Source organism: Tupaia chinensis, unplaced genomic scaffold (assembly GCF_000334495.1).
Source record: "Tupaia chinensis unplaced genomic scaffold, TupChi_1.0 Scaffold138619_1, whole genome shotgun sequence".
NCBI lineage: Eukaryota > Metazoa > Chordata > Mammalia > Scandentia > Tupaiidae > Tupaia > Tupaia belangeri.
This window is the reverse complement of record NW_006198512.1, coordinates 595,800-606,801: the sequence shown is the minus strand read 5'-3', so window position 1 is coordinate 606,801 and position 11,002 is coordinate 595,800. Positions and strand designations below refer to the sequence as shown.

General features: G+C 39.5%; 2 protein-coding genes across 3 annotated transcripts in view; one reads left to right on the top strand and one right to left on the bottom strand.

Annotated features, from left to right (window-relative positions):
- The window catches only part of CENPP (centromere protein P), a 273,851-nt gene that overhangs the window by 45,639 nt on the left and 217,210 nt on the right, over positions 1 to 11,002 (bottom strand). The window lies entirely within an intron of this gene.
- The window catches only part of ECM2 (extracellular matrix protein 2), a 43,786-nt gene continuing 43,448 nt past the window's right edge, over positions 10,665 to 11,002 (top strand). For both annotated transcript variants that reach the window (XM_027765526.1, XM_006161456.3), the window contains exon 1: positions 10,665 to 10,808. The gene's annotated coding sequence lies outside the window, so the exon portion shown is untranslated. The remainder of the gene's footprint in view (positions 10,809 to 11,002) is intronic.

Genomic DNA, 11,002 nt, shown 5'->3' with positions numbered 1-11,002 from the left:
AAAAGGAGCTCAAACCTAAAAAATAAAGGTCCAAAAAATTTATTTTTTTTTTTTTTTTTAATCTTTATTTATTTATTTATTATTATTATTTTCTCATTTGAGCAATGAGAGCTGAAAGAGAGAGAAAGTGAGAAAGGAAGCTACCAGGTCCAGGACTTGAACCATGGTTGGCCATGTGGGAGTCCAGCGCCTTTAAACACCACACTACCTGCTGGCCCCAATTTATCATATCTTAAAATGTATTCAATTCTTAAAAACAAAAACAAGAGCCTGGACTACTTTATTAGATTATATTCTCTTACTAAGATTTCAAACCTGGAGCTTTTAAGTCTCACCAGCGGATCATCTGCCTTTGCTCCCATGCCCGGCTCTATGTGGGAGAACCTCCCAGCCATGCGCCCTCCATGTCAATGTCAGGCCAAGGACACAGACTCCGTGTCCTCTTGAGACACCTGGGACTGCAAGGTATGGCCCCAGAGCCTGCAGGTGGGTAACTGCACGGAAGAGCAGCCTCCCACGGAACTGCTCAGTATGGGTGGCCATTTTACCACGTCAGGCCCCAGCTCACACTTTTTCTAAGGAGTAAGGGAAGGACCTGGAGGATGAATGGACATCAGGTTCCTCACTGCCTGGCACCACCACCTTAAGGAGACGGTATCATAGAAACACGGAACCTTGTCGATACAACCACATCATCCCGTCCAGCCTGGAGCAAACTCCTGGGCAAAATCCCCAGTAGAATGTTATCTTAGTCTGTCATGGTGTTGCTAACAAGGATGGTGAGACTAGGCAATTTACAAAGAAACAAAGGCCCCTTCGACTCAGTCTTGAACTCTCCAGTCCAGGGGCACCTTCTGGTGAGGTGGTACCACAGCAAGGGCAGGGTTCTGAGCAGAGTGGCCTGTCCTAGTCTCCTCTCCTCTAACCCACAACCCATTTTATGATGTACAAACTAAATCGTGGGTCCCATTAGTTTATAAACTAATATGGGTCCCATCCTAATAACCTGTCACACCCAAGGGGCCCACCCTAAGACACCATGAAAGCATTAACTTCTCACTTATCAACTCTACAAATTAACCTAGTCCCAACACATGGGTTTAGGGCGACACCCAAACACAGCAAATGCCGCCTGGGGCACCTGAGTCTGGGTCTCAGCAAGCCTCGAGTCTTTTCCCAAGCTCCTAGCCAATCAGGGACCTCCCCACAGCACCCTGGGGGTTTTAGGCCGACCCAGGATCTAAACCCTGATTTGCTGTGGGGCTCCAGCAGTCGCAGCTTCATGCCACTGCTTGTGCCAGCCCAGCTGGGCCTATCCTTGGAATTTGAGCAACATCGTTCCTGTATTTCCTTCTTTCACTGTAAAAAAGATGCATTTTTACGCATTATTCATAATTGTATATCCAGAAAATAAAGATATCCTTCCTAATTATTAAGAAGATGCTTGGTGCCAGCAGATGACATGGTGGTAAAGGGCACAGGACTCCCACATGGCCAACTGCAGTTCGAGTCCTGGATGTGACGGCTTGCTTTCTCACTTTTCCTCTCTCTCTTTCTCACTCTGTCCCTCTCTGATCAAATTAAAATAAATAAAGTTAAATAAAATAATTCTCTAAAAAAATCACATGATCTGGGAATAATAAGAGCTTCCTTCATTTCCTTTTTAATACTTGTTTTTGCCTTTTTTTTTTTTTTAGAGATTTTTGCAATAATGTGTATGCTCTCACCAGAGAGAGACAGAGAGACAGAAAGCGAGAAATCACCCCCCCCGGGGGTGGGGGGGGTGATGGCAAGCCACAATCCCTTCTCCATTCTCTTCTTGGATTTTTGGGCACGCATGTTCGCCGGACATTCTTACACTGTTGTCCTCCTTCCTCTACCTCTTCTTCTTCTTCTTCTCTTTCTTGCTTTGCTCCACTAGCTAGGACCTTCAGTGAACCTCCACTGTCTTGTTACCAGAAAGGGAAAACTTCGACTATTTCACCATTGAGTATTATTTTTTATAAATGCTTTATTAATATATAATTTAGGTACCATAAAGCCCATATACTAAAGTCTATAATTCAGAGGTTGTTGCTATATTCTTAGTTGGGGGCCATCACCACTACCTATTCTTAGAACATTTTGATTACCTACCCCATAAAGAAACTGTACTCTCAGCATTCACTCTCATCCACTCTTCCTCTTCCCTCTGGCAACCACTAATGCGCTGTCTCCATGTCTGGGTTACCCTGTTCTGGACATTTCCCATAAATGGAGCCATCCAACATGAGGGCTTTGTGCTTGGCTTCTGTCATTCAGTGTGCTTTTGGGGCTCACAGGCACCATCATGTCATTCCCTGCTGTTGCTGACTGACAGGCTGTCAGTGCACACCCTCTATCTCTTCACCAGCTGGTGGCATTTAGGTTGTTCCATGTTTTGGCTTCTAGGAGCTGTCAACTATTAACGTGTGTGTACAAGTATCCACATATATGTCATCTCTTATCTGGGATATGGAGCTAGAGTGGATGTATGTTACTTAGTGTAGATATTCTGTCAGACTAAAGAAGTACCTTCTATTAGCATGGTAAATGTTTGCTTGCTTTCTTATTCTTTACAAATTATTAATAGATGCTGAATTTTATTAAATACTTTTCTGTAACAATTAAGATAATCACAGTGCTCAGATTTGTATCCTTAAATCAGAATCTGCAGTGATACCAAATTCTCTAGTTCTCATATTTGTGGCCTGTGCTTTTCTTCCTTTATTTGTGCATCAGCTGTGCTACAGATTTTAATAGTTTTATCTTTGAAAGGACAACTTTGGGGATACAGAAAAATCATTTGACAAAATTCAACATTCTTTAATGATAAAAAAGTTATCAACAATTACCTACAGAAGACATGAACTCTAACACTATAAAAGTCATCGGGGACGAGTGCACAGTGAACATCGTACATGTGGTGTAAAGCTAAGAGCTCTTTCTCTAAGGCCCCACTAAGTCAAGGATGATCCCTCTTGCCACTTTTGTTTAGCACAGTACTGAAAGGCCTGACCAGAGCAATCAGGTAAAAGAAAGGAGTCCAGAATGGAATGGAGGAATTGACTTGTTTGCAGATAACATGAGCTTTTACATAGAAAACCCTAAAGACTCTACCCAAAAAACAGAACTGACAAATTCAGTAAAGTTTCAGGATATAAAATCAACATGTAAAACCCCAGTAGCGTTTTTACACACTAACAGCAAACTGTCTGAAAATGAAATCAAGAAAACAACCCCATTTAAAATATCTATAAACAAACAAAATACTGTAAGGAGGTGGAAATTAACCAAGGAGGTTTGTCATGAAACTTATAAAATACTGATGAAAGAAGTCAAATACATAAACAAATGAAAGAGAGTCTGTGTTCGTGGATCAGAAGAAATAATACTGTTGAAATATTCAAGCTACTAAAGCTATCTACAAGTTCAATACGAACATCATCAAAATTCCTTTGATATTCTTCACAGATATAGAAAAACAATCCTAAAATTTGTATAGACCCATGCAAGACTGAATAGCCAATGAATCTTGAGTAAAAATAACAAAGCTGGAAGATCACACTATCTGATTTCAAAATATACTACACAGCTATAGTTACCAAAATAACATGGGACTGGCATAAAAAAAGACATATAGAGGAATGGAACAACATACAGAGCCCAGAAGCAAATCCACATGTTTATAGCCAAATTATTTTTGACAAGGGTGCAAAGAACAAATAATGGGGAAAGGACAGTTTCTTTAATAAATGCTATTAGGAAAACTGGATATTTGCATACGAAAGAATGAAATTGGGTCCTTACTTTACACCTTATATAAAAATCCACTCAAAATGGATTAAAGACTTATGTACCCTTTGAAACTGTGAAACTATTAGAAGAAAAAATAGAGGGAAAAGCTCCATAATGTTGGTCTGAGCAAAGATTGTTTTTAAAGGTGGACTCCCCGCCCCACCACCACCAACAAAAACAGAAAAATACAGGCAACAAAAACAAAAATAGACTACTGAGATTACAACAAACTAAAAAGCTTCTGCACAGCAGAAACAATCAAGAAAGTAAATAAAACAACCAACAGAATGGGAGAAAAACTATTTGTAAAGTATGTATCTCCTAAGGGGTAATATCCTAGATCTGGGATCAGTGATTCTTTAGTATCTTCTCACCTTGTTGATGATTTTAAGATGGTTTTATATGTGATCTAGCTCTCCTGTTACTTTGATGGAAGGTGGAATCACCCAAACTGTCAGCAATGGATATAGAAAACTGAGTTTTAACTGTACTTAAAATTTTTATGTCACTTGTATGTATTACCTATTCAAGAATGTGAAAATCTTTTAACAGAGTGTCAGGGAAATAAACATTTTATATTTATATTTTTTTGAGAGATTTTTGCTACAGGGCATGTGTGCTTGCCAGAGATACAGAGATAGAGACAGACAGAAAGCAATAAATCACCCCTCTGGAGGGTGGTCATGCTGCAATCCCTTCTCTATCCTCCACTCTAGATTTTGGGCACTTGCACACATGTGCCTGTCGTGCGTTTTAAGTTGCTGGGGGAGTCCAGCAACGTAGCCATTATGTCATCTCCTGGTCCCTCTCTTTTGTTTTTTACAGTTTTGCTATAGGATGTATGCACTAGTCAGAGAAAGAGAAAGACAGGGAGAGAGAAAAAAATGTAAGAACTCACCCTCCAGTGGGGATGGCCATGCTGTAATCCCTTCTCCTCTATTTTCCTCTTGGGATTTTGGGCATGCATGCACACATGCTTATTGTATTTTTTCAAGCCTCTAGGTCTGGAACTTGAACTACACAGTCAGCCATGTGGGATCAAGTCACCTTAGACACCATGCTACTCGTTGGCCCTAAGCATTTTATACATTTCTGTTGGGAGTATGCATTACTAGAATCTTCTTGGAAAATAACCTGGAAACATGCACCAAAACTCAGAGAGCACATTCTATTTGAAGGGTAAAAGGGAAACAAATGAAATGTTTATCAACAGGGAAGTGATTGAATAGATCATGTCTTATTTATACATCATCATTCCACTTAAAGGTAAATATTCCATTGGGAAGTTAAGTTCAACAAATGTAAATGAAACATCACACTTTGGTGTGAATTGGTTTAAAAGGTGATTGAGGGCTGACCCCATAGAGTACCATTAGGTGCTACACAGATGAAACTGGATCCCACCTGAACCTGGTTGACCAGGTTCAAGTCCTGGCCCTTATGGCTTGGAAAACATGACAGTACATGCATGTATGCCCAAGATCCTGACAGGATATACTCCTGAAAGAAAAAAGGATTGTTGTATGAACAAGACCTGAACCTGGTTGACCAGGTTCAAGTCCTGGCCCTTATGACTTGGAAAACATGACAGTACATGCATGTATGCCCAAGATCCTGACAGGATGTACTCCTGAAAGAAAAAGGATTGTTGTATGAACAAGACCACAAGAGGGGTGCTCTTTCTCTCTTAATATCTCCCTCTCTCTTTCTCTATCATGCTTACACATGTACCCTCAGGCATTAAAAAAAGAAGGCATTTGAATGATATCAACAGTATGAGCAAGGGAGGGTCAGTCCTGGAATAGACGTGAAGTAAGGTAAGACTCCTTTCTAAGGAGTCTTAACCTTCATAAAAAAAAAAGAATTAAAATAATTCTTTAACCTTCATTAAAAGAAAAGCCAGCTCACTGGTACTCTATATTATAAGGTAAAAATACTGAAAAGCTGACTTTATTTAAAGTAAATGGTATCTGAAGGAAACGTCCTGTACCCAGGCAGAAACCCCATGGCAAAGGTCATGTCATTTTATTCATGTCCTTTTGGCAACTAATACCACACTCCTGCTCAGCATAGTCAGAACTAAGTTTCAATACATAATTATGTCTGCAATAAGAAAGAGGGTAGGAGAAAACAGAATACCAGCATTTTCCATGTACCAGTGTGGTTAAAATCGCTTCTGCAAAAGGGCTCATATAATATTCCATTAAACCACAAAATTTTAGAGCATGGACCTCAGAAATGATAAAATTTGTTTTTCTGTAACTTTTGTCAATCTCAGCATGGTAGTTGCTATTACTTTAAGGGTTATTTCTTTTTTTGATTGTTTATATTCTCTTTAAAAGTTTTCTCTTCTGATACAGTTATAAAAAGCTCAAAACATTATAAAAACATGATTACACCGTAAAAGTCCCCTCATAATTTCATTGCCTGGAGATAACTACCATTAACAGTTTGTTGTCTATTCTTCCTAATTTGATCTCTAGTAAGATGTTACCTTAACATACATCAAAGATGTACATACATAAGATCATAATATAGCTGTAGCTTTGAAAATTTCTATTCTCCTCTTGGTATACTGTGGACCACTCTGTATGCCAGTATTACTCCAATCTCTCTAAATACCTTTATGGTAGCCGATTGTTCTCTGTCACCACACAACTGGGTTTATTCTTTTTATTTTTAATCCATGGTTACAATGCTTCAAGTGCTTTCCTGGAGGCATACAATATACATAGACTTGAATGAATCTCTAGAAGTGAAATCTCTAGAGGAGAGACAGGACAGCCATTGTTAAGCTGTGCTCAAAGAACATGAGTTTTTCGGGAGCTGGGAGGTGGCGTAGTGGTTAAGGGCACTCGACTCCCACATAGCTGACTACGGTTTGAGTCCTAGACCTGGTGGTTTTTTCTCACTTTCTCTCTCTCTCTCTGTGATCCCTCTCTGGTCAAATTAAAATAAACAACAAATAAATAAAAGTTAAATAAGACTAATTTAAAAAAAAGAACATGAATTTCTGTTTGCTCTACACACTGGGCAACACCACATCAGCAACAGATTTTCCAAGATATATGTGATTAAATGTAATCTAAAAATAATTTAAAAACTCAAAAAACATTATATTCCCCCCCCCCCCAAAATCAATATATTTCAAATTGGGCCATGATTTTTTTTTTTTTCCCTTTATAGGCGAGGCAGAGTGAGAGAAGGAAGGGGAAAAAAAAAAGATTAAGAATCAAAGATAGGGCTGTTTTGACAAGGTCTTGTGTTGCAATCCTGCCCCAGCCTCCCAAATAACTAGGCTCACACGCCCATGCAACTAACTGTACAGGCACTGGCCCAGATATCAAACCCAGCCCTTCCATGCAGCTTCCAGCCCATAAAGCAATGGAGCTACCAGGCACTACAGCATCTGGGAGCCAAGCCATAATTTTTGATTAGCAGTGATCTTTAAGCCTGACTGAACATTGGAATTATCTGGGTAATTTAAAAAAATACTGATGTCCAAGTTCCACCCTTAAAGTTTTGTCATCAATAGTCTACTCTAATAGTGAAAAAAAAAAATCACCTTACTGTGTTTTTCAAATTCTTAAAATTTGCTATAGAAAGTATATGCTCGCTAGAGAGAGAGAGAGAGACAGAAAGAGAGAGAGAGAGAGAAAGCACCTGCTGAGGGGGTCTGTCCATGCTGCAATCCTTTTTCCTTCTCCATTCTCATGGTTTGGGGATATGCACATGTGCCTGGTGTGTTTCTCAAGCTACCAGGGCCAGGACTCAAACCAAGCAGTTGGCCGTGTGGGATTCAATTGCCTAATCCACCATATCTCTAGCTGGTCCACCTTACTGTTTTAATTTATACTTGTGACTACAACCGAGGTTGGCAAACAATTATCTTCTGTTTACCAACCACTGAATTTCCTTTTCTATGAACTGCGTGTTTAATGGCTTTTTCCCATTTGTGTATTTAGCTACTCATCTTTTTCTTTTTGTCTTGTAATGACTTGAGAAAAATAAATTTTGTTCAGGATTGTAAAGGTATCTATCCATGACCTTATTGTTTCCAGAGTTGCTATTCAGCAGGCCAAAGTCTCTATTCTGAGATCTGTGATTTATTTCTGTCTCTGCAATTATGTAGGATCTTCTCTTTGTCCCCTAATATTCTAAATTTCAAAATTACACACTTGGACATTGGTCTAATTTTTCCTATACTTTACTGAACACTCAGGGCCTTTCTCATGGGAAATTCTTGGCTTTTATGTCTGGTACATTTTCTTGGATGTTCCTTGTTGATGTACACAGCTTTTTCTCCATTTGGCTTTCCAGAATTCCTAATGAGACACTAGACTCACCTAGTTGGATCCTTGGTCTCTTTTCTGTTTTCCATCTACTATTCCTTACAGCCTTGTTCCAGGAGGCTTCCGTAGCTTTATCTCTTAACATGACTACTGAGTTTCTCATGTGTGTTACTGACCTTTTAATCTCCAAAGTTATTTTCTTTTCTGATGTACACAGTAGTTGTTTAGAGATGGGGTGGACAATTTCCATGTCTAATGCCACAATTTCCCAAATGTTTGCTATCTTGAGCTTTCTCCTCATGACCAAGAGCTCTGAGCATGTGGGTGGAACTGTCTAGTCTGGTGTAAACCTGGGTTGTATTAGCTGGTCTGTATTCTGAGCATGATGCTCCTGGTCCCACCAGTCTCCATGCCTCACTTTGGGCACTGGATGCCAGGAGGATGAGTGTGTGAGTTCTAGTGTGGCTCATAAATCACGAGACATTGGAGGACTGGGCTCACCTTCCCTGATGCCCTTGAGTATTGCTTCCCTACCAACCTTCTAGGATCTATCGTTTCTGAACCTGGAACACCTGCAGAACTGTCCTCTCTCAAAAGGGTAGGGTATCTTGGGATATGATATATTCCTTCAGATAAAATCTGTCTGCCTTCAGTCTTTAAACAAGTTTTCAAAATTACTTGTCTCCTAAGGGTACAGTTTATTATTCTGCAATGCAATTTAATATTTTAAAAAATAAATAATTTTCAGGCCAGTCAGATGGCATGGTTGGTTAAGGGTGGCTGAATCCCACATGGCCAACAGTGCAGTTTGATTCTTGGACCCAGCAGCTTAAAAAAATACACAGGGAACGTGTGTATGTGTGACCAAAATCCTGAGAGGAGAATGGAGGAGAAGGGATTGTGCCATGGTCATTCCCCTGAGGGGTTGATTTCTCATTTCCCTACTCTCTCTATGCCCTGCCTTCCCGCCCCCGTCTCTCTCCAGTGAGTGCACATGCTCTAGAAAATAAAAAAAGGAAACTAGCAGTTAGCGTAATGGCTATGTCGCTGGACTCCTATGTAGTTGACCGCGGTTCGTGTCCCGGACCCTGCGGCTAAAAACTTACGCTGGGTGCATGTGTGTGCGTGCCCAAGATCCTGAGAGGAGAATGGAGGAGAAGGGATTGTGGCGTGACCATACCCTCTGGGGGGTGATTTCTCGCTTTCTGTCTCTATGTCTCTCTCTGTCTGGCGAGCGCACACGCCCTATAGCGAAAACCTCTCCAAAAAAAAAAAAAAAGAGAGAAAAGAAAAAAGAAAATAATAAAAAAAAGAATAAATAAATTTTCTTTATTTTTACATTTATTTTTTTAAGAGAGATTTTTGCTATAGGATGCAAGAAGTTGCTGGAGATATAGAGACAGAGAGACAGAAAGCAAGAAATCATCCCCCCAGGGGGGATGGCCATGCAGCAATCCTTTCTGCTTCATTTTCTTTTGGGATTTTGGGCATGCACACACACACACACACATCTAGTGAGTTTTAAGCTGCCAGGTCTAGGATTTGAACATGGGAGTCTAGCAACATAACCATTCTGCCACTTGCTGATTCCAGTTTTCATTATTTTTAGGAATTGTTGGTGGCCCATATATTTAGTCTATCATTTTGATTCAATCTACCCAAATCATCTTTAGATTTTGGGAAAACAAAAATTTAGCTCATCTCTGTCAGATAATTTGGACCACTGAGTAGAATACAAAAAAGTTTTAAAATAGCTCTTTTTAGAAAAATAGTTACAATTCAACTACCTAGTCTATGACAGATGCTGAGTTAGGTGCTTTACATGTTATTCCTTTTATTTTTATAAAAATTAGAAAGCTAGGTGCTATTACCCCAGTGTCACAGAAGAATGAACTTTGTGAGGAATGTCAGCTAACACCAAGGTCTCCGCCCCCTGCCCAGCAGTGCTGGGCTTGGAACCCTGGCACGTCCCTAACCTGGTTATTTACAGATGAAGGAACTGAAGCCAAAAAAGACAACTACCTTGCCAGAGAAACTGGTTATCAGGAGCCCCACAGCTCTTTGCACATTTTCTTAATAAAAAGAAAACAACTTCATGTCTAGAAGTTACATAATTTCCAATGGCTTTAATATGTCACTGTTTGTTGTTAACCAAATTGTGAGACAGAGTAGGTGGGATGAGAGATAAATCGCATCGCTACAGCTTAAAAGGGACTCCAGACGTTATGCTCAGCCTTTAGTTGAGCAAGAATATCATGCCTATGGTCTGATCGAGCTGACTAGTAAATATCCTGCTAACTAGTAAAATCTTTAAGATTTTTTAATGCAAATAGTCTATGAAAAGAGTTGATTGCTTAACCAAGCTCATTTTTGTGATTTCAAGTCTGCATACTTTGCCTACAAATGAAGTGTTCCATCCCCCATCCCTGCTGTTTTCCATTTTTCCTGTTATTAAAAACAGGAAAAAAAATTCCCTTGGTAACCATTTTCCCTAGTTACTTTCTTGGCTGATTTTCTGCACAAAGAACTCTAAGACATTTATCCCCAAGGGAAGCAGTTACTTTAGATTTGTCTAAGAAGTCAGTTAACATTTTAACATTCCCTTCTGTTCTTTGTTTTAAAGAAAGCTCTGATTTTGTTTCATTTTCAGCTGGAGACGTAAATGACACCAAGCAAAGCCTACTTAGTTTAGATTATCAGGTAAAAACGTTTTACATTTTAATTTCTACTAAAGCATGTGGAATGGTTTTAATATTTGGGGATTTTATGTTACAAATATGTTTAACCCTTGCGAAAATTAGCTCTCTTATTAACAGATTTAAAAAGTTCAAAGTATGCATTAGTCTGTTGGTTTTTTCAGGATTGTTACTTCCCAAGTATTTCAAACTTTCTAG